General features: G+C 48.9%; 1 long non-coding RNA gene across 5 annotated transcripts in view; it reads left to right on the top strand.

The window, feature by feature from the left end:
- Window positions 1-20,907, top strand: part of LOC132370277 (uncharacterized) — a 67,952-nt gene extending 47,045 nt beyond the window's left edge. The window contains exons 4-5 of one of the 5 annotated variants that reach the window (XR_009504533.1): window positions 12,717-12,904; window positions 20,058-20,907. This is a non-coding gene — a long non-coding RNA (uncharacterized LOC132370277). Of the gene's footprint in view, window positions 1-4,904; window positions 6,348-12,716; window positions 12,905-20,057 lie in introns of those variants that run through there. The other 4 variants (XR_009504530.1, XR_009504531.1, XR_009504532.1 and 1 more) reach the window with 4 other exon arrangements.
- Window positions 20,908-21,430: the final 523 nt, after the last annotated feature.

Below are 21,430 nucleotides of genomic sequence, written 5' to 3'. Positions count from 1 at the left end.
GTCAAATACATAAAAACCATGAGTTCATAATGAAACCAAAAAAATCACAAACAACTTAATAGGCTTGCCATTGGAAGTTGCTAGGGTAATATTTTTTTATTCTGAAAATGAATAAATAATGAGAAAGTATTTTATCTTTCCTATGCCTTATATTATGGGGTAACTAAATCTTTGATACAAGTAGGTCCTATAATAGAATTCCAACCAATAAATGCAGAAGGAATGATAGAATTTTTTAAAACGCACCATTTTCCACCTCTAAAGAGATAATTGATCTAGGCAACTTCCATTAATGAGGCTAAAACTATTAGCTGAAATGTCAGTGGGGAGCATTCTGATGGAAGGGTCAGGCTGACACCACCTACACCCTGTGATCAATCTTAGCCTCCCTAAAAGTGGGACAACACAAACATTATATGTGGTGATGCAACAGGAAGTATCTCTTACAATGTTTCTTGCCTAAAAAACTGATCCTGATTTTAATCAAGTCATTAGAACTGCTGTTAATTTATAGGAAATATGGGGGATGGAAGAACTACTTAAATGACAAGGATACAATTGGCTAAATCCAAAAGGTGGGACATTCTGTAGGAAAAATGACCCAGTTTTTCCAACTAATAATGCATTATGCTCCAACAAAAATGGCATTAGAGAAAAAGGGAGGGTGAGTTATTATCGGACAAAAACAGACTCAGAAGAGATAACCAAATGCATCGTGAGGCCCTTGTTTGGATCCTGATGGAAACAAATCCACAATAAAAAAGACTGGGAAAATCAAGGAAATATGCATAGGGATTGGTAGGAGAGGACTTTAAGGAATTATTGTTATTTTTGATAAGTGTGATGAAGGCACAATGATTATGTTTTAAAATGTCCTCAACGTTAAGATAAGGACACTTTAGAAGAGTGTACTGGGACGCCCCCGGCCATCCAGTGGTCAAGTCCGTGCTTCCGATGCAGGGGACTCGGCCAAAAAAAAAGAGCGTAACGTGGTGAGACGCCTTTCGAATGGTCTTTTACCCCAGCCCTTCAAGGAAGCTTAGTGAACTGCAGAAACCAGTCAGGTACTTCCCTCAAGGTCTGTGTGATGTGGGAGCCCAAGAAGAGAGTGGAATGAAACCGGAGAGGAGCAGTTGGGCCCTCTGGGGAGGGGAGTGCCAGAGCCGAGCACTAGAATGCCACACCAGGGTTTGTAAGGTCAGCACGGCCCACAGCCCAGACCGGGGCTCCAGTGGCGTCGCCGCAGCCAGAGGAAGGGCACGGCGTCCGGGGACTGAGCTGCCGGGAGGAAGCAGCCCACGAGGAAGGTTCTTGTTACCGCTGAGAACTGAGCCTGAAGTGACCATCACGGTTGCCACTCCAGGCTGATGTGGCTTGAGGACATTTGGCTGACGCCGGAGCGTAGATCTGGCATCTTCCATACAAGCACAACAGTCCCAGTCCAGGAAAACCCATCTTACGGCTGGGGACATAGACGCACGGAACCATTTAGCTTTTTATCTCTTAGAAGGGCCAGGTGAGAACTGCCTTCTGATTCCAGGCTGCAGCACTCACCCCCAACTGCCTGTAAATCTTTCTGATTTTCCGCACCCCATTGTCTAACATGCAGAAAGACTGTCAAAAGAGGTGCAGGCCTCAGCGCAAAGGGTGTTAATAACTACTATCTTCTTTCTGAGCTTTTATCGGGAACTGCTGTTCACAAATCATACCGTGAGAACGTTTGCCAGAGATTTCTCAGGAGCAGGCTTAACTCTTCTTGCTGTAGCAGAATTAGCCTGTTTAGTGATCTTCTAACTTCTTGGGGCCTGGGGCCTCTACCAAGCCAGGTGCACCCTGTCCCTGGTAGCTGGTGCTCTGCTCTTGTGATTTTTTTTTTAAATTTATTTATTTATTTATTTTTGGCTGTGCTGGGTCTTCGTTTCCGTGTGAGGGCTTTCTCCAGTTCTGGCAAGCGGGGGCGACTCTTCATTGCGATGCGCGGGCCTCTCACTGCCGCGGCCTCTCCCATTGCGGAGCACGGGCTCCAGACGCGCAGGCTCAGTAGTTGTGGCTCACGGGCCCAGCCGCTCTGCGGCATGTGGGATCCTCCCAGACCAGGGCTCGAACCCATGTCCCCTGCATTGGCAGGCAGATTCTCAACCACTGCGCCACCAGGGAAGCCCCTGCTCTTGTGATTTGATGCCTGCTTCCCGGTGGTGCCCAGGGGGTTGGAATGCTTCTGGGGCAGTTTGCCAGCAGCAAGAAGAATAAGCTTGCCCTGAGAGTTTCCATTCGTGGGCTCTGAACCAAGTCCAGGGAACCATCTACCAAGGAGGTCCTGGTGGCGTTGTGGCCAGGAGAGACAGAATACTTGCAGACAGCTGTTTTCCTGGCCCTGCCTGCTGATGGAGGCGTCTGTGATTGGCTGATTTCTCACATTCTGCACAATTAGGCCGCTTCTTCTGATAAAATTCCCTCCTCACCATATCCATAGACTGTAATCTGGGAATTATTATTATTATTTTTTTTTCTTTTTGGCTGAGCTGCTTGGCTTGCGGGATCTCCATTCCTCGACCAGGGATTGAACTCAGGTCACGGCAGTAAAAGTGCTGAGTCCTAACCATTGGACTGCCAGGGAATTCTTTGGGAATTACTTTTGATCTTGAAAGACTTTTGCTTTTTGGAGGTATTTAGACCCTGTCTGCCTTGTTTATATAGAGTAGGACATCTTCCTATTATAAGTGCTCATCTGTACCCTCTGTGAAGGCATGGGACTAAAAAAAGGGGTTAATGAGAAGGGAATAAAAAGAATTAGGGTATCTTTTCCGGTCTTGAAGATAATCCCATGACGTACATGCCAGAGATTAAAAAATAGAGGCTAATATTGAGCAGAATGGCCTAGAATAAAGAGCCTTGCGTTGGGCAATATGATTTCCATAAGCATTTGGTCTACATTGGCCTCGGTTACTTTGTCTGTAAAATGAGGCTAATAATAATTAACCTAGGTAAAGGTAAGAGGTTCAACCTGATAAGTATCTGGAGTGACTTTCCTTTTCCCTAAGTCTGGGAAATACTGACAGTCCATCCCATTCATTCAGTTATTTATATTGCTTTATATGCTCATTCATTCATACATTCCTTCACTCAGCAAGTATTCATGGAGGACATATTATATGAAATTAACAATGCATGGTACTATGGGAGATAAGATAAAAGTTTGTGTCCCCAGGAATTTCCATTTTAATTGGAGAGCAAAGATGTACATGGAAAACTGGAATACAGAGTGTGCTGAATACAGTAAGAAAGGTGCCAAGTGCTACGGGAGTTCAGAAAAAGAGAAATTGCTTCCAGGAGGAAATTTCAGGGAAGACTCAAGGATGATGTGGTTAGACTGAATCTTGAAGAATAAATAAAATGTGAATAGGCAGATATGGGGGGAAATAGGCCAGAGGCCCTGCAAAGGCTTGAGCAAAGATCTGGGGGTGGAAATGTGTGGGACATGTTTGGGAAACTATAAATCACCTAGAAAAAAAACTGGAAACTGTCGAAGATATTTGAGTGGAAGACTGATTAGAAGACAGCTGCCGCAGTTCAAGGGACAGTTAGTGAGCATTTAGCTCAAGGGGCAGGGGAGAGAAGGGGATGTGAAGACTGGCTGGGGAAAGGATGACTGTGGGGATGGAAAGGAGGGGATGGAGGTGAGGGAGGCTGGAGGGAAGAATCCTCACATCTGCTTCTTTTCCTCAAGGTTGGTGGTCACCTCCCCAAACCTGACTGTCCCTCTACTTTTATTTTTTTTTTATAATTTTATTTATTATTTTTGGCTGCATTGGGTCTTTGTTGCTGCGTGTGGGCTTTCTCTAGTTGTGGCGAGTGGGGGCTGCTGTTCGTTGCGACGTGCGGGCTTCTCATTGCAGTGGCTTCTCTTGTTGAGGAGCACGGGCTCTCGGCACGTGGGCTCAGTAGTTGTGGCTCGTGGGCTCTAGAGCGCAGGCTGAGTAGTTGTGGTGCACGGGCTTAGTTGCTCCGCGGCATGTGGGATCTTCCCGGACCAGGGCTCAAACCTGTGTCTCCTGCACTGGCAGGCGGATTCTTAACCACTGCGCCGCCAGGGAAGTCCTCTCTACTTTTTTATTAGAATAGTACTGGTTTTAATACCCAATTATCCGTTCAGAGCAAGTCAGAGTTTGGACAAACAGCGATACTATTTGGCTGTGATCTTCATCTTGGAGGTCATTTGTGCTTTGCTTAAGTGTCACTTTGCTCTAAAAGTCAGTGAAGGAGTCAGCAACAGGTATTGAGGCCTCACGTCTCCTTCTCTGCCCCCTTGACTTCAGACGCTCACTAACTGCCCCTTGAACTATGGCAGTTGTCTCCTAATTGGTTTCCCACTCACAAATCTTCAACAGTTTCCTTTTTTTTTTTTTAGATGATTTATAGCTTCCCAACTATACAAAATATATTTGTATATATTTTCAGTAAGAGTTTATTGAATATCTCTGATGTTTAAGGTGATGTGGGGAGAGGGCGATTATATCTCACCCACAGGAGTTTACAAACTAGTGGGGGAAAAGCTGTGTATGTAAATAATCAGACAAAACGAGGTACGTGAAAAGTGCCGTGAGATGAGCACCAGTTCAAAAAAAAGCAGCATTCAGTCCTGGTAACCTGGGAAAGCATTAGGCAGGGGGTAGCCAATAAAATAAAATATGGGTCTGTCTATAAATGCTCAAGGGTGGGGAATCCGAGAGGAGTGGGAGGCTGGCGGTTGGAACTGAAAGTCCACGAAAGCAGCGGGTTTCGTCAGGGTACGCTGCCGACCTGTGGTAACTCTGGGAGCCTTCAAACTCCGTGTAGCCATTTCCCACACAACCAACCATGCTGACTTCTGCAATCTGCTCTCCTTTGGGTTGAAATTGGCTTAGTCTCTGTTGTAGGGTATGCCTAAGGCATGGTGGAATGAAGTCAGCGCAAACTACGAGGGCTCCCAATGCAAGAATTTCGACAAGACTGCAGTTGGACCATGAAGCTGATGCAGATGAGACAGGTGGTGCCCCCAGGGCCCTTCATGTTGCTTTCAGAATCCGTGTGGTTTGTTCAAAATCCCACCTACTGCTTTTGCCAAGACCAGCTTTCCACACTCTGAGAATGGATTTCTCTTTGTGGTCTGTTAGGCCACTGTGTGGTTTCCCCTACTGGATTCTTTTTTGTGGTTGCAGGTCAAACCCTTTCTTGCCTGCTGCTTCCAGGAATGTGTGGTGTGTGTCCCAGCGTGCTATACCAGAGGGTTTTATTTCACCTCCCTTGAATGGAATGGCAGTCATCCAGCAGGCCTGGGTGCACATATAAATAGACGGACACGTAAGCCTGCATTTCATATCCAGAACATAAACCAGCCACCACTGCGCGCTACACCGTCATGTTTTGATGAAAGACTGCTGACAGCGCCACAGACCATGCCATGGGGCCCAGCAAACCACCTAATCCCAACTGCTTTATCCCAGGCATCGAAGGGGCAGATTTCACTGCCAGGAACAATTTCTTTCCAGCCACCAGCAGCTCTCAGTTTCTTTGGCTTTTCCTGCTTCAGCTGCCCATTACTGGTGACCCTCAGTCAGAGAGGCCAGGGTGAACACGGAAGACTAAAATGTACAGCTAATCCCCCCATTTTTTTTTTTCCAGGCAGAAAATTTAGACCCACTTGCCTGTGAAGCCCTTTGACTCTGGAGCTCATGTCAAAAGGGCCCATTGAAAGCTTAGCATTTCCATATCTCCTGCCTAAATTTCTCCAGCGTACAACAGGGGAGTGTCCCGTCCTAGACTCTATAGGATTAAGTATGAATTCCTGCCATTCAGATTCTTTACAATATGGTCCCAAACTACCTTTCCCATTGTATAACGACTATGTCCTTACTTTAGCCTCTGTTTGAATCTTGGTCCACTTTCCGTTTTCCAAGGCCACTTATATCACTATGCCATTGTTGTAGTGGCCCCCTCCCCTGGAATAGTCGGCCTTCTCGCTGCCTGTTGAAAGCATTTCTATCCTCTAAGGCTGAGTTTCATTCCGGGACCTCCATGACCACTCCCACTCATGTCTTTCTCTCCATAGCGTGCATTGTTTCTACTCTTTACTCAATGAGTCATTGCATTACTTATGATAGATTCTTTGTAGTCTTATAAACTGATTAGAACTGACATTTTGCACATTGGAATTCTAGATTCTAGTCTCCTCTAGAGTGGAATCCCCATGAGGTCAGGGTTCATGCATTATCTTCCTTGTAACTCCTACGGTGTTAAGTGCTGTGTCTACAAGAGGAGCCAGGAAGTGCTTGTTGATTGAATGAATAAAAATCACTCTTGAAAAATCAGAGCTTTGTCAGTGTCTGTGAGTGAATCCAGGGACCTTTCAAGGACATTCTCTGGCTAAGCAGTGAAAAATTGGAATATGAGGTAATAATTAAAGTTATTCTCAGGTCCAGAAGGGAGCTGAGAGACTATCCCTCCACTGAAGTGCCCTGGAGCCTCTAGAATGTCAGCTTAACTCAGCTTCCAGGCTGGGTTGCTTCCACAGTTTTGGGTTTCTTGGCATTCTAGTCTATGGATTCAGAAGACCTGATTTTTACAATTGTCATCCCTCAATAACCTTCATATATTTATTCAGTAAATACTTGATTTGAATTAAGCTGGAAACAGTGGTTCTAACCTTTTTCTAGATATTGTGGAGAATGGGTCTGGGATGTTTGAGTAAGATGTAAGTGCTTTTTTTTTTTTTTTTAATTTTTTGATGTAAGTGCTTTTTATACAACATTTGAGTTTTGAACCATGCCTTTGGAATTCCATAAGTACCTGAAGTGTATAGTCAGTGATTGCAACACTTTTTCTTTAAACAGTGGATTTGACTTTTGTGAACCTCTAAATATAATTTTTAGATAAATCTGATTAATAAAATGGAGACTCAAATATGGTAATATTTTAGCACAAAATAAGGAGTTAAAATAATTAGAAAAAAAAACCCATGATTTTTACATGTGGCTTATAAAAGGGCTTTGAAGGTGATTCCAAAAGAAAACTTTCAGAAATGTATTAAATTATGGAAGCATTACTGTAATAAGAATAACTTTCACTTACTGAGCATTTGTTGTGAGTCATTAAGTACTTGATATTCAAAATCTCATTTAATCCTAAAAGCAACCTGATGAAGAGGGATTTTATTAGCTCCATTTCAGAGGTATGGAAACTGAAGGTTAAAATAGTTAACCTGGATTTGAACTCCAAAGTCCATGTACCACTGTGACGACCATCTTGAAGGACAAACACTGATTGCATATGAAAGGTGGAGTATTTCTTGCCATATCAGTAAAGAAAGTATGTCACAGTCATCTCCGATTGCAGCCACCACTGCGATGGATATGAGCTGGTGAGCCCTGAGGGAACTCAGGAAGGAAAGAATACCTGCCATCTAGCAGCCATCAGGCTGCAGCCACTCCCCATGGTGTACCCTGAGGAGACTCAGGATGAGAAAGCACAGGATACTGGCCCCAGATAGCTGAGGTGCACATCAAAGGAATGATTTCAGTGAGCCCAGACTCTTGCATCTTCCCATATATAGAAAAGCGCTAAATTCCTTAACTTGGGGTATCTGGTTTTCTTTCATTAAAAATAATCTTTTGGGGACTTCCCTGGTGGCGCAGTGGTTAAGACTCTGCGCTCCCAATGCAGGGGGCCCGGGTTTGGTCCCTGGCCAGGGATTCACTCACAGACACTAGATCCCACATGCATGCCATAACTAAGAGTTCGCATGCCACAGCTAAGGAGCCCGCCTGCCGCAACTAAGACCCAGCACAACCAAATAAATAAATAAATATTTAAAAAATAATAATAATCTTTTGATGTTCTGGCTCCCTGCCCTTTGTTGCAAAACTTCTGTTGATATATAACCTGGCTCCCACCTCACCTCTTTGGAGCAGTTTTCTCAGGGTTACTTGAGATGTTGCTTCCCGGGCTTGAAGTCCTAAAAATTCCCGCCGAATAAAACATAACTCTCAACTTTTAGGTTGTGAATAATTTTTTAGGTCCACAGATATGTTCAACTTCTCATGTTTAAGGCCACTTAGGGCTGGTCATTGCACAACTCCGGGGTCAGCACTTGCCCCCCGCTCATAGCATATTTGGGTCATTTTTAATGACAACTTTCTAGCAGATGGCGGTAAACTGTCTTGAGCAAGGTGGGTGGGGAGTGGTTCCTAATTCACAGTTGCTCAAAAATGGTTCTCAGTGCTCTATGGTCACATGTAGAAGGCAGGGGCCGTAACCTGGAGAAATTAAAAATCTTGAGCAGCTTCTAGATGAGCCATCTTGGAACTGACAAATGAGGGTTCTTATTACTTAGGGTCTGAAGTAATATCTCACTTGCCCGTTGTCAGGGTACTGCCCTTCCTCTGTATTTGGAGTGAACTGTAATCTCCTAATCTTCTTAGTTATTAACGTAATTTAATGGAACGAGCAGTGTATTGAGAATCTCCTATGCAGAAGAAGCTATGATAGTCCCTTTACAGGAGGAATGAGGATGGGGAATGGTGGGGCATGGAGAGACCTGGTGGAGGTGGGAATTCGAGGGAAGATGCAGGAATGAATGCGTGGCTGGATCTTACTTTATAAACCGCAGAGGAGACTGAACTCTCAGTACCGTACATAAGTATTATGACGGTGAGGTTGGAGGCAGGATATAAACAAGAATCCTTCGGGAACCTAAGGGAGAGAGGAGTTTATTCTGTCTGGGAGAACTGGAGAAGCCTTCACGGAAGATGGGACATTTGAGCTAACGCTTGAAGGATGCGCAGGCCCCTGACAAAAGGAGAAGGAAGGAACAGGAGCAGGAAAACATGAGGTGAAAGTGGTCTAACTGCCAGAGTGAGAGTGAGCTCTGCATACATGTGTTGGGTCAGGTAGGGACTGTGGCAGAAAAAGTAAAGAAACTTGAATACCCTCTTAAAGACTTTAGACTTTATTGGGCAATGGGGAGTCCCTGAGGAACTGGGGACCACCGAAGACCTTTTGATCTTTTGATTTTCCGGAGATGGCTCCTTTTGCATGCAGTTATTGGCAGTGTTGGCTACATTATGCGGGCGCGAGATTTCACTTTTCTTTTTTCTTTCCAGGGGAGCCGGCTCAAGGAAAAGGACCTTATTGTTCTTTTGTTCCCTTTCATCCAGGTTTGATACTCTGTTTGCCATTTCCTCTCCCTTCTCTTTGATGCTTGTGGTAGGGGAAGTTGTATCCTTGGTTCTTCCTGCTGACATCTGGGTCAGGTATTTGACTCATATTACCTCATGACTATTCTTTTCGGAGAGTTAGATGGGATAGGGAGTAAGTTGTCGTCACTGTCCGTGGGTTGAAAACTCAAGAAAGTTTAGGAATAAAAGAGTTGGAGGAAGAAGCGTATAGACGAAGAGGTGGGACACGCATCAAAGCACAGGACAGCGTGCGCTGGGTTGAGAGAGGTCCCAAAATAGAAAGCTCTTCTCTTGGGATTCACACTGCAGGCCTTGGCAGGCGGCCCGCCCTTATCACCATTAATTTTCAGACTTCGGAATTGGGCACCACACCCTGGTGTTAAGCTGTTAACCTCCAGAATCAAGGCCACAGCTGCCGGGAAGAATTCCTCTTTCAAGCTGTGGCCTCATCAGAGTTCTTCGTCTGGACACGCCACAAAGGGTAAATGTTCCTAAATTCAGTCCCATGATTCTGGGATTCTATATATACTCAGGCAGCTCCCAATCCTTTACTCCAGGACACACACACAGAGCAGAACTGTCCTGGAGTGGATCAGGGCACTGCAGTTGCAGAGAGAGAGACAGACAGACAGACCGCCCTTCTTTGTTCTACTTCCCGGAAGAGTAAAATCGGAAAAAATGTGGATACTTTGAGGAAGTAAAGGACCTTTCTAGAGCCTGGATTTTCACAGCAAAAGTCTGCTCTGGGTCTAGAGACAGGTTACAGTTTTCAGATTCAGGAGATCTTGAGACTTCACCCAGTTTTCCTTGCCATGTGCTGTGAAGTTACACCCAGGCCATCAGCAGGGGGCTCCCTCAACCTTACAAGCTGCTACTGGTGCTTGGGAGGCCACGCCATGTAAATGAGAGAAGAAATGCAGATCTGACTGTGAGTTTAAAATCCAATGCCCCAAAGTACTTTTGGAGAGAAGAAACCCTAACCCATCCCGAAAACAGACCACTTCAGCAAGAAGGTATTTGCTAGCGTTTACATTAAATGACACTGTTTAAATTCCTGGATCGAGGTCAGCGTAATGTTTATGCTCAGAGTAACACGTAGCTAAGTTATCCTTCAGAAAACCTAAGAAGCAGAACAACTCTCTGACCAGTGGTTTAATTGTTTCTGGACTGGCGGCTCGATGATTCCTAAATATTGAATCACAGCACCATCAGTCACCATCGGTTCCAGGTCTGAACCAAAGCTTTGCAGATGCCAAATCCCTATGTGGCATTTGCCCAAAATCATGCCGGCTAAACACACAGTGCCTGATTGATAAAGCATAATGTCCGGGTAGCTAACGGCCGCGGTCTGTTAGGGCCGTTGGAGCTGGCCAACTGCTCTCAATTAAGATGGAAAAGGCCGCATGGTGAAGATGGAATCAGGAAAAGGAAACCGGACACTGCCAGGACCACATCTGTCTGGAGTTAATATCTCTTGGGAGTGTTGTAATTTTCCACTCTGTAGACACAGCAGGCTGGGCTCCAGTGCAAGTATTAGTAGGAATCAGGGTGCCCTCTTCCTTGGAAGTTCCTAGACAACCTCTGCTCAGGTTTTATTACTACCTAACTCTTTTTTTCTTAGCTCTAGGCAAATAATCATGTTCCTTTATTACAACTTCATCTGAGACGGGTTACAATGAATGTTGCCATTGATGGTTTGATATCAGGTATGCTTCTTTGAGGAAATTACAGGAGAATGCCCCAAATTCCCCAACTACATTTGGGAGACATCTTGGACTTTTATTTGGGGGTGATGGGGACACACCTAGTCAGTGGGTGAGGTTTTGTAACCTTTTCCAATTCCAGGGAAGAGCAGGCACCATACTGTGACCAAATTCTACCTCCCACCTGTCCCCTATAAAAATGTACCAAACAGAGGGACCAGATAGCTCCTGGGCAAACTGCACCCTGAGCGCTGAGTGGACTCGAGGGGACGTGGGCTTTGGGAGATCAGGGTTAATCAGCAGGATCTGGAGACGTTTCCATGGGGCATGAGTCCTCTTTGTGACAGAAAGGCAGACGCATCTGAGTAGAAACTTTGGGGAAGCCACTCCAGGCTACTGCGGTGGGAAACTCAACGGTTTCTGTTTGTACTGGCTTCGTTCATTCATATGTTTCTCATCAGCTGCATTCAGACTGATTCCATTTCCAAAGCTCTCCTGGCAGTCTTGGTGCATGAGGCTTGGTGGCAAAATCTCCGGCAGTTCTGATCCTGCCCAGGCCCTGCTCTTCTCGTGTAGTTTCTTGGCGCTTTAGCTTCTAAGCAGAAATTGGCTAAGCAGACGCAGCAGTTGAACAAAACCAAATGTAAAACAGAACGTTGGAACACCGAATGAAGAGAGATTTCTATGTGTGGGGAGCAGGAATGCAGTGAGGGGCAGTGAGGGAGGGGCTTCCTTAGAACCAGACTGAATCAGGCTCCCATCTTGTCAGCATCCTCGCTAATTACGCCAGATCAGAAGTTGTATCCCCTTTACTCTTCTGTCTCACTAACGGACGCGATAGAAAATATTTGGGTCCCTGGCCCTCACAGAAGTTGTGACCCACGACACGCTGGCACCACTTAATTTCTCTCAGAATCCTTTAACTTAGCTTTGAACACTCCCATCAGCTTCCTTCTTCGCACCCACCTCCCCAGCCCCAACCGTTTCACGTGTGTGGCTCATCTTTCCTTCCTCCGCTTGACGCTGGCTTTTCTTGTGCCGTTAGGGAGGGTGCTTGTCATCCCACCCTTTATATCGACACGGCAGGGAAAGGCCATCCAGTTGGAGAAGCGTCCAAGCCCTTTCTTCCCACTGTTGAGACTGGGAGAAAGGCACTGCTGTCCACAGCCCTTGGCTGTTTCCCAGGGACTGACAGCATGTGTTCTGTTGCTCTTGTCCTGCGTGTTGCTGTCTGGATTTGATTTCTGCATGTGCGGGTCATGGGGTCTGAAATTAGGGTGGAGACCTAAGTATTAGGAAGGAGAGAGTCCATTGGCTTCAGGTTCAAGACGTTGATCCAGTCCAGTAAAACTGGTATGCACACGCACAAACACGTACGTGCATGCACACATGCACACACACGCACACACAGGGCGGTCTCACAGTCACGCAGTTCAAAATGCAAAAGGCACAAAGGGCCATATGTATCTTCCCGCACTCCTGTCCCCCAGCTTCTTAGTCCCCTTTGTAGAGCCCACCAGGGTTTACAGTGTCTCCTGTCCCTGCAGACATGTTTTAGACGTACATTAGCAAATAAATCATACATTGCCCCACAGTTGGTAGCATACTATATATAGTGTTCAACATCCTCTTGTTTTTTTTTCACCTTTTAAAATGGCTGCATAGTGTATCATTGAAGGAATTTCCATAATTTATTTAACTAGTCCCATATGGATGGGCATTTGGGAGTTTCCAATCTCTTGCTATTGTAAAAATATAAAGTGTCTATTCTGATCCTCAGATCTTGTGTTTATTTCCCAAGTCTCCACACTCAGAGGGGGAGGAGGGTGGCCCACCCTCTACACGTCTGCCCAGCCTGGCGCTGGCTTTGAAGCCCCAGACCCCTGAGTCAGACATGGCCAGGGTGGCTCTTTTGTTCCCTCCAATTCTCGCCAACTTGCCATCACGCAGAGAACTTACGCCACCAATTCCGGTGTTGTCTAAATTTAGGTAAGTTTATGCTTTTCTTTCTCCTCCTCTGCCTACAGCCTCCTCCAACCCAGGGATTTGGTTGTAACCAAAACCCTGATCCAGCAGGTGATGCCTCCACTCTCCTAAGACTTAGGGTATTGAATCCCCTCCACTTCCATAGCACGTGATAATGTGCAGAGCACTTTCACGTAGCGTTCTTTCATCTAAATCTTACACAAATTATCTGAGGTTGGTAGGACATTTTCTCCACGAAGGAACTGTTGCTCAGAGGGACTGCGTGGCTTGCCCACGTTCACTTAGTTGATAAATGACAGACACAAAGCTCAAAGCCAGATCACCTAACTCTCAGTCTACAGCTTTTCTAATACACACGCTCACCCTTTTGCCACGTATGTGACATCCAAGTCAGCTTTCAACTTGGAATACAGTGGAGGCTGAAGATCTAGCAAATTTATTCTCAGTTTTCATTTCCATCAGTAGATAGATTGAGGCTATTCAGACAAAAGGAATTACGCACCACTTCATCCACATGGATCCGCTGGGACAGTGTGCAACATGGCGAGGGCAACGGCAGCTGTCCGGGGAGCAGGAAAATACGGTGGGAGAGGTGCCAGGGCTGGAGGCACACGTGTGACGTGGAGGTCAGGGGATGCGCTTGGGAACGGGCAGCAGCGAGAGGGGAGAAGGACGTCTGTGCACCGAGCGTCCACTGTGTGCCACGCTCACCCGTTAACCGCTCACGGGACTTGGGAAGGACACGCGCACAGATGCGGCAGGCCCCGCTGGTTCCCTCGGGATGTGGAAGCGGGGCGCGGTGGGCCGGCTCTGCTCCGCCGGCGGGCAGCCAGGGACCGAGAGACTGCGCAGCGCACACCGAGCTGAGTGCGCGCACCGAGCTGGTCTCAGCCTCCTCCCCCCAGCTCACGTGCACAGCTCTTTCCTCCCCCGGCATGTGTTTCGTTTCCTCTCCTCTCCGGCAGCTCCTCACCTCCTAGGAGCGCAGTTTTGGGCAGTTTTACTGCATCCGCTCACCGGGCATCCTCGGCTTCACCACCCCAGCTGCAGGGATCCGGGCTGTGAAGGGGCTGCGGGCAAGGTGTGCTGCCACGGTGGAGAGAGCCACCCCGTAGGGGGCAGGGGTGTGAGGGCAGCCAGGGCACTGAACGTGCTCCTGCAGAAGAGGGAGTTATGCAGGGGCGCTGCCGAGAGAGACACCGGACCGAGAGGAGGGCCGGGTCACCGCAGGCTCAGAAGCTGTGATGAGGGCCTCAGGAATTGTCCTATAGGCGGTGGGAATTACAGAGGAACTTGAAGGAGGTTCTCTCCCCGTGAGCATGCACCGAGGGAAGGTCGTATGTGGACACGGAGGAAGGGGGCTGCCGGCCAGCCAGGAGGTGGGTTCTCACCAGGAACTGACTGTGGTTGCACCCTGGTCTCAGACTTGCAGCCTCCAGAACAGGGAGAATCAGATTCCTGTTATTTAAGCCCCTAGTCTCTGGTGCTGTGTTATGGCAGCCCACCTGACGGAGACGCACACAGCCCTGCGCCTGTTGGCTCTGGAAATCCAGGGCGAACACAGAATCCTCGCCCCCATGGAGCTTGCAGTCTAGTTGTGGGGGGAGAGGGAGGCATGAAATGAACGCTCCTCGCAGACATATGTAGCTACTGTTACGGAAGAGAGTAACAGGGCCTCATTTAGACTACGGAAGACAGGGGAGGACTTCTGAGGACGCGACCGCCAACCTTCAACGTGAAGGATGAGTGGAGGGAGCCTGGCGTGAGCCGAGGAAAGGGCATCACAGGCTCGGGGAGGGTGCCTGTGAGGCCCCTGGGTGAGAAAGGACTTGGAGAGAAACTGACAAGACACAGTGTCACCAGAGCAGGGAGGGACGTGAAATCAGACTGGGAGCTCCGGGGGGCAGGTCGCTCGGGGACTGGCAGGTCTTGCTGAGAGGGTTACGTTTATGTGCTCAGTGCATCGGGGGGAGCCATTAAAGGGTTTAAGTGGAGAAGTGAAATGATCCACTGTTCAGGTTTAAAAGATAACTCTGAATAACGTGAGAATCAGATGGGAGGGGTGGGACGTGCTGTCTGTTCCGTCCCGGGTTGGGGCTCCTGAGCAGCTGGTGGACTAGAGGGAAGTGGTTCGCGTGGAGGCCAGTGCATAGGACGGGTGGCGGGGCGGGGAACAGGCACGACAGCTGGGAGAGGGTGAGTTTGAGGCCGCTAAGTCTGGTGGGGAGCTGGAAGCATATGGGCCTGTGGTTCAGGAGACGGAGCCAGCCTGCGCGGAAAGGAGGGAACACAGCAGGCCCGAGGCCGCCGTCCTTAGAGACACCTGATGGCACGGCTGGCTGCCCCTTGGCTGGTATCTGGGACCTCGGCTCTCAGGGTGTCCCCGTCACCAGTGAACTGACAAGGCTGGTTTTCCGCGCCTAGACTGTCTGCACAGACCCTGTGGTTTATGCTGGACGCCGGCTTTCCTTCCGGGAGTCTGGCATGTTGGTGTGTGTGAGGCGGAGGGCGTCCACATGAGCAGCCCCCGGATACAGCCCTGAGCTCTGAGTCTCTCCTGGGCGTCCCTGGGCTGAAACCTCACACGCATGTGGCTGCATTTTCATTGCTGGGGAAGAGCGAGCTCCATGCGGCCCCCGTGGGAGGCGGAGAGCACGGAAGCCTCACATGGATTCCTCTGGACCCGCCGGTGTCTCTGTCCCTTATGATTCGGCCGGTATCCTCACTGTGTCTCTAATAAATCTCAGCCATGAGCACAACTTGCCCTGAGTCTCGGGAGTTCTAGCGAATCTCAGAATGATGGGGTGGTCTTGGGGACCCCTGACAGTCTCAGGATTTAAATTTGGGAGTGATCAGCATGTAGGAAAAAACCGTAACCACGTGACCATATGAAATTCCCACCCCCCCCCCCACCGCCCCGCCCCGGGAAGAGTAAGTAGGACCCTGAGGATCTCCACAAGTTAGGAATGAGCGGGGGACAGGAACCACGAAGGAGGTGAGGACGCAGGCAGCCGGAGAGAGGAATGTCTGCAGACTTAGCAAGGTCACTGCCGGCCTTGGCCAGCAGTCCTGTGGGCAGTTGTGGGGAAAGCTGGCTTGTTAGGGGGTGAGGAGGGTGGAAGAAACAGAGAGGGACGTGGGGAGGTGTAAACATATTGTTTGTAAGACAGAAAAAAAACTTGATCACGTGTTTTCTCATGTATTAAGTGCCTGCTGCATGACAGGCTCTAGGCCAGACGTGAGTGATGCAGTGAGCACAGGGTGTGGTCCAGACCTTGCGGAGTCTGTGGTCCAGCGGAGTGTTCGAAAAGCAAAGTGCACAAGGCCGTGCGGGTGTTGCACCTAACCCGAGGGCTTCCTTGACTAAGTGACCTTGAATCTGGGAACTGATGAATAAGTAGGAATTTGTTGAAGTCAGGGGAGTAGAAAAAGGGAAAAAGGTCATTTCAGGCAGAGGGCAGACTATATATGGGCTGAGGACCTTGAGAAGGTGGAAGGCTCTGGTTTCTAGAAGGGATTGATTCTGACCGGCGGAAATACCTCAACATGTAACAGAAAAAGGAAAAGAGGATAGGTTTTTAAAGAATAGATAGAGCTACAGGTAAGGCTTAGGACTGGCGGTAAGACACTGAGCTTTCTTGTAGGATGACTTTCATTCTCTTGTGGGGCAGGGTTTTGTTTTGTTTTGTTGTTTTCATCCCATCCCTTTTCTGAGATCTAGCACATTCGGGGGCTAGAAAAATAGAAGGGATCTTTGGTAATATAACACAAGATGGAGAAGAGGGAGGCATTCTTTCAGCATCATAACACACCAGAGATGGGCGAGCATGGGGGAAAGGCTGCTGTCATTGTTGTTCTTGGTTCTGTCCCCATGAGGGCTTTTCCACCTTCCTTTCCTCCACCCTGAGATCTGAAGGTCAAGCTCCATAGAGCAGTGAAACCAGACAGAGTGGAATAACTGATAAATCATGTCAGGGAACAAGCACAAGGAAAGGCGTTACTCTGGGTGGGTGGTGGAGAACAGAGGGGTGGACAAGGATGACGGGCTAGGGAGTCCTGGATGCTTAGAACCTGACGTGCTGTGCCCTGGAGGACCTGGGAGATTAATTTAATAAGGTCCTGCATCTCCACTCTCCGACGGACTTGATAGTTACTGGAATATGCCTCTTGATTCTAAAATAAGGCAGAATCAGGATGTTCCTCTAGACTCGTGTCTGTAGCCTGACCTGTCAACAGTGAGACCGTGTCCCCTCTCTCCTCGTATCATGGGAGATGCAGTGTTGGGTTCTGCTGAGTAGGTGGAGGTGAGGTCTTCCACTCACAGCAAGATCCTGAGCTTGTGAGGAGAGTGGAGAGAGTGGAAGATAATCTTGTAGAGAAGCAGCAACAGAGCCGACGAGGGAAGCCTGTGTGGGTGGCTGGTCAGAGCTTCCACTGGAGATGCCAGCTTCACGGTGGTCCCACATGCTCGGTGGTGTGGAGCCTGGTTGCCAGAGTCATGATGGCGAGCCTCGGGCAGAGGGTGGAACGGTCTTCGTGGGCTCTGCTGTGGAGCTCCAGACAGTCAGCGGGGCTAGGAAGGTGGGAATGTTGGAAGATCGAGCTTGAGGTGCTGGAACACGGACTTTAAGCACACAGGGAAAGAAGAAACTGAGGCAGAGGCAGAGAAATAAAGATGGGGACGTGTGTATGGGGGGCCGTCAAGGATCTGGGGTCCCTAGAATAAGTGTAGGGGGAGCAGTGAGAGGTCGGGAAGGATCGTAAATTGTGGTTGGGGGGCAGGATATTTAAATCTATGACTTCAGAGGTGGAGAAGTTGTGAGGAATAAATAAGCAAGTTCAGGACATGGTCTTTGGGGGCCCACACTGACCTTCGTCATCACCGGGTCCCTCTCTTTGATCCGACATTCACACGGCTTTTCTCTCTCCTTTTAGCCTCGGATGCACCTCTCATCTCAGCTACGCTTTTTCCACTTTCTGGTCCAGCAAGAGAAACTCACAGCATCTTTTCTTACTTCCGGAGAAATTTATTCCACATGTGTCTGGTTCATTTGCGTTTACAGAAACTCAACATCTCCAGTGTCTAAAAACCCTTTCAACTATTTTTTTCTTCCCTTTCTTAGAAACAGGAAGTTGTGTTTGGCTGAGGACAAACTCTTCCAGAGCCCCTGGGACTTACAAGTTGTTTGGAATGAGGAACGGTGAGGGCTGGGGAAGACTCTTCTCTCCTTTCCTGGGGCAATTGTGCATCTGCCAGGGGTAGGCTGGGCAGCTCGTGGGGATGGAAGACTAGCCAGGACTTTCCGGTCTCTCGTCGCTGAGCCCCAGGCCTGAGGGAAAGTATGTCCTAAAAGAGACAGGTGCGTTTGAAGGCTCCTGTGTTCCTCTCTTCCAGCACTAGCATCTCAGCTTAGGCTCTACTTCTGCACTGGGTCTCATCTTTCTCTTGCCAATACTTGAGCAGGGTCTTGTTTTGGGGGGTGTGGGTTGGCAGACACTCAGTTTTAAGCCGGGAAGGCCCACTACCTCCCCAGTGGAGTATCAGAGAAGGTCCCCATGTGAAGAAGCAGGGACAGAGCTGTAACGGGGCGCACCTGTTCTGATCAGCCTGGCCGGGTTGTTGGGAAGAAGTGTTGACCTGAAAAACAGACAGGTGCCTGGGAGGGGCTGACGTGGTGCCCGCGAGGCAGGGGCAGCAGGGGGTCGCAACCCAACTGCCCTGCTCACTCAGCGCTCCAACTTCCAGTTCCCTTTGCGAGTTATTTCGTTTTGTTTAGAACTATTTTGTATGCAAGGTCGATCTGACCACAGTACGTCTAGTGATTACCTAGATTGAACCAGCTAAAGCATCAGCTTAGGTTGGTGCCTTCTTTCTCTCTCACATTCCGCGGGCAGCTTTCTCGAAGCTACAAGCTCAGCGGAGGACCACGGGGAAGGGTGCCGTACTAGGAGAGACCTTTCTCAGAAAGACGCGCCGTCCTGCAGCCGAGGCCACCACAGGCAGTGAACCCCGGTTTGCGTGCCTCCCGGGCGTGGGTGCTACTGCCTCTCTCCCCTCCTAGGACTCACGGGCAGTGCCTGCTCAGGACCCTGGGCTGGCTGAGTGTCTAATCGACGGTGGAATTAGGGGAGGAGGGCGCTGCTGGGGGTACACCTCTCTCCACTCCGCACGGAGCAGAGCCTGGGTGGGGGAGGCCAGGTGTCGAGACAGTGATTTAGCCTTGCCTAAAATGCTGTCTTCACAGTCTTCGTCTCGCCCAGCCCATCTCGTGTTTGACTTTGGCCATGTACTTAGTAATCTGCCTTCAACTCACCCTAGAGGCGAGAGGAAGTGATGCGACTATGGCAGGAGAAATCTGGAAATCCAAGGATAGCACTACCCCTGATTCTCTTTGGTAAATTCCATGTTTCTGGTCACTCTTATGGACAAACCATTCCTAATTCCCCAACAGCCATGGGTGCGCCGCTGCTTCCCGGAGGGGCTTGGAGATCTGAGGCATAGCATACAGAGCTGAGGTCGCTGTGGGCTCGGGAGCCTCCTTCCCCGCGACCAGGGGAGACTTGGACTCTGGGGGACTCAGGCCGCGTGCGAAGGCCTGGCGCACAGCAGAGGTACCACCTCACTTCACAGGCCTGAGAGTGAAGCTGTGACAAAGCCACTCTGTTTGTCTGGACCACACAGAGATATCACAACAAAGCAAAAGACAACATATTCTTAAGAACTTTCCTCTTGTTCCTGTCTTTTTTGTTTATTTGTTTGTTTTGGTGGTGGTAGGAAGGCTTGGTAAAAATGAAGAGGGCTCCATGGGAAAGCAAGAAGAACTAATGTTTGGATGCTTAGAAGGAGGAAAAATCCTCAGTAAGAGGGTCCACTGGCTAAAATGCCCAAACACGAAGGATCTAAAACCTAGTGGACATCATCAGAGAGCAAGGTGTGGAGCTAGTGGGAAGACATGCCCATCACCTCTGGGAGAGAAGGGTGGTTTACTAAAGCAGGCCGGGGAACATGCTTTTGTAAATTCACAAAGCCCTCTGGTCAGCTACAGGAGAATAAAGGACAGAGAATAAACCCCAGACAAGGATTCACTTGTCTCGCGGACAGAGGTTGGAAATGGACTTCGATGCTAATGTACCACCTTTGAAATATTTCTGGCAGGAGCTCGGAGGATCCAGAGGAATGACCAAGTTACCTGCTGAGTCAGGGCCTTGTGGACTTTCGCGAGGAGGCACCACTACCATTTCTGCGAGGAACTCTAGCTGGAAAATGCAAGCTCTCAGCAGAGGAAATGCAATCTTCCCTTCTCTGGGCTAGAAGGGTGGTCGTGGTAGGCTGGGGGAAATGATGGCATGGTCTCTCTCTGCAGATCTGTTTTCTGAGTCCCTGAGCTGCAGCTGTTGAGTTTCCAGACACAAACAAGTACGTATTCTGTGAGCCTCGCTGAGCCCACACAGCAAGGAAGAGCCAAGCTGGATTCCATTCTGCTTTGCACATCAGCAGCCCTGCTGCCAGCTGAACTCCAGGGCAAACTCTGTGCCTGGTAATGATGCAGGCTCTAGATATGGCACAGCCGGACTGGTGTGGGTGGTTAATGGGGACACACCTGGCCTTGATTATTTGGGGGAGAGTGAGAAATGGAAGGAGATGAAGGGTTGCAGGAACATACAATCAATCTCAGTAGAGCTGGTTCACAGCAAGGACAGATCTGGCTTTCCTGGTCGTCATCAACATGCCGGTGTGTGTGACTGTTTATGCTTAGGTAAGCCCGGCCTCCCACTCACTAAAAGCCGGCGGTCAGGGAAAAGTGGTCAGCGGCCACCGTGTCCACGGCCACCATGCAGAGTGTGCGCCACACAAAGACGACCAGCTGAGGGCACGGTAGGGGCTGAAATCCTGTTTGCCCTGCCTCTGTCCCAACGGCCTGAGTCCTCCCAGCGGGCACCTTTTCCTCATTTACACAGGGGCTCCATGTAGCATCCTCTCTGCCCAGGCCAATTTTTTTTTTTTCATATATATATATATTTTTTTGGTTTTATTAATTAATTTTATTTATTTTTGGCTGCGTTGGATCTTCGTTTCTGTGCGAGGGCTTTCTCCAGTTGCGGCAAGCGGGGGCCACTCTTCATCGCGGTGCGCGGGCCTCTCACTATCGCGGCCTCTCTCACTGCGGAGCACAGGCTCCAGACGCGCAGGCTCAGCAGTTGTGGCTCACGGGCCCAGTTGCTCTGCAGCATGTGGGATCTTCCCAGACCAGGGCTTGAACCTGTGTCCCCTGCATTAGCAGGCAGATTCTCAACCACTGCACCACCAGGGAAGCCCTGCCCAGGCCAATTTTTACTTGAAGGGGTCTTGAGAGAAAGCTAAAGGGAAGGACAAGGGGGGTGGGGTCAATGGTGACAGGAAAAGGGACCATGCAAATTTAGATATTTTCCTCCTTTTCCCTAGAATGTCATTTCTTGATGTTGTCTGTTCCTTTTCGCCCACTATGACCAAGGACTGAGCTCCCTCTACACCAGACCATATGGAAGTCG

The sequence above is a fragment of the Balaenoptera ricei genome, chromosome 8 (assembly GCF_028023285.1).
Source record: "Balaenoptera ricei isolate mBalRic1 chromosome 8, mBalRic1.hap2, whole genome shotgun sequence".
In the NCBI taxonomy this organism is placed as follows: domain Eukaryota; kingdom Metazoa; phylum Chordata; class Mammalia; order Artiodactyla; family Balaenopteridae; genus Balaenoptera; species Balaenoptera ricei.
The sequence above is the reverse complement of the archived record's forward strand: the minus strand, read 5'-3'. Positions and strand labels throughout refer to the sequence as shown.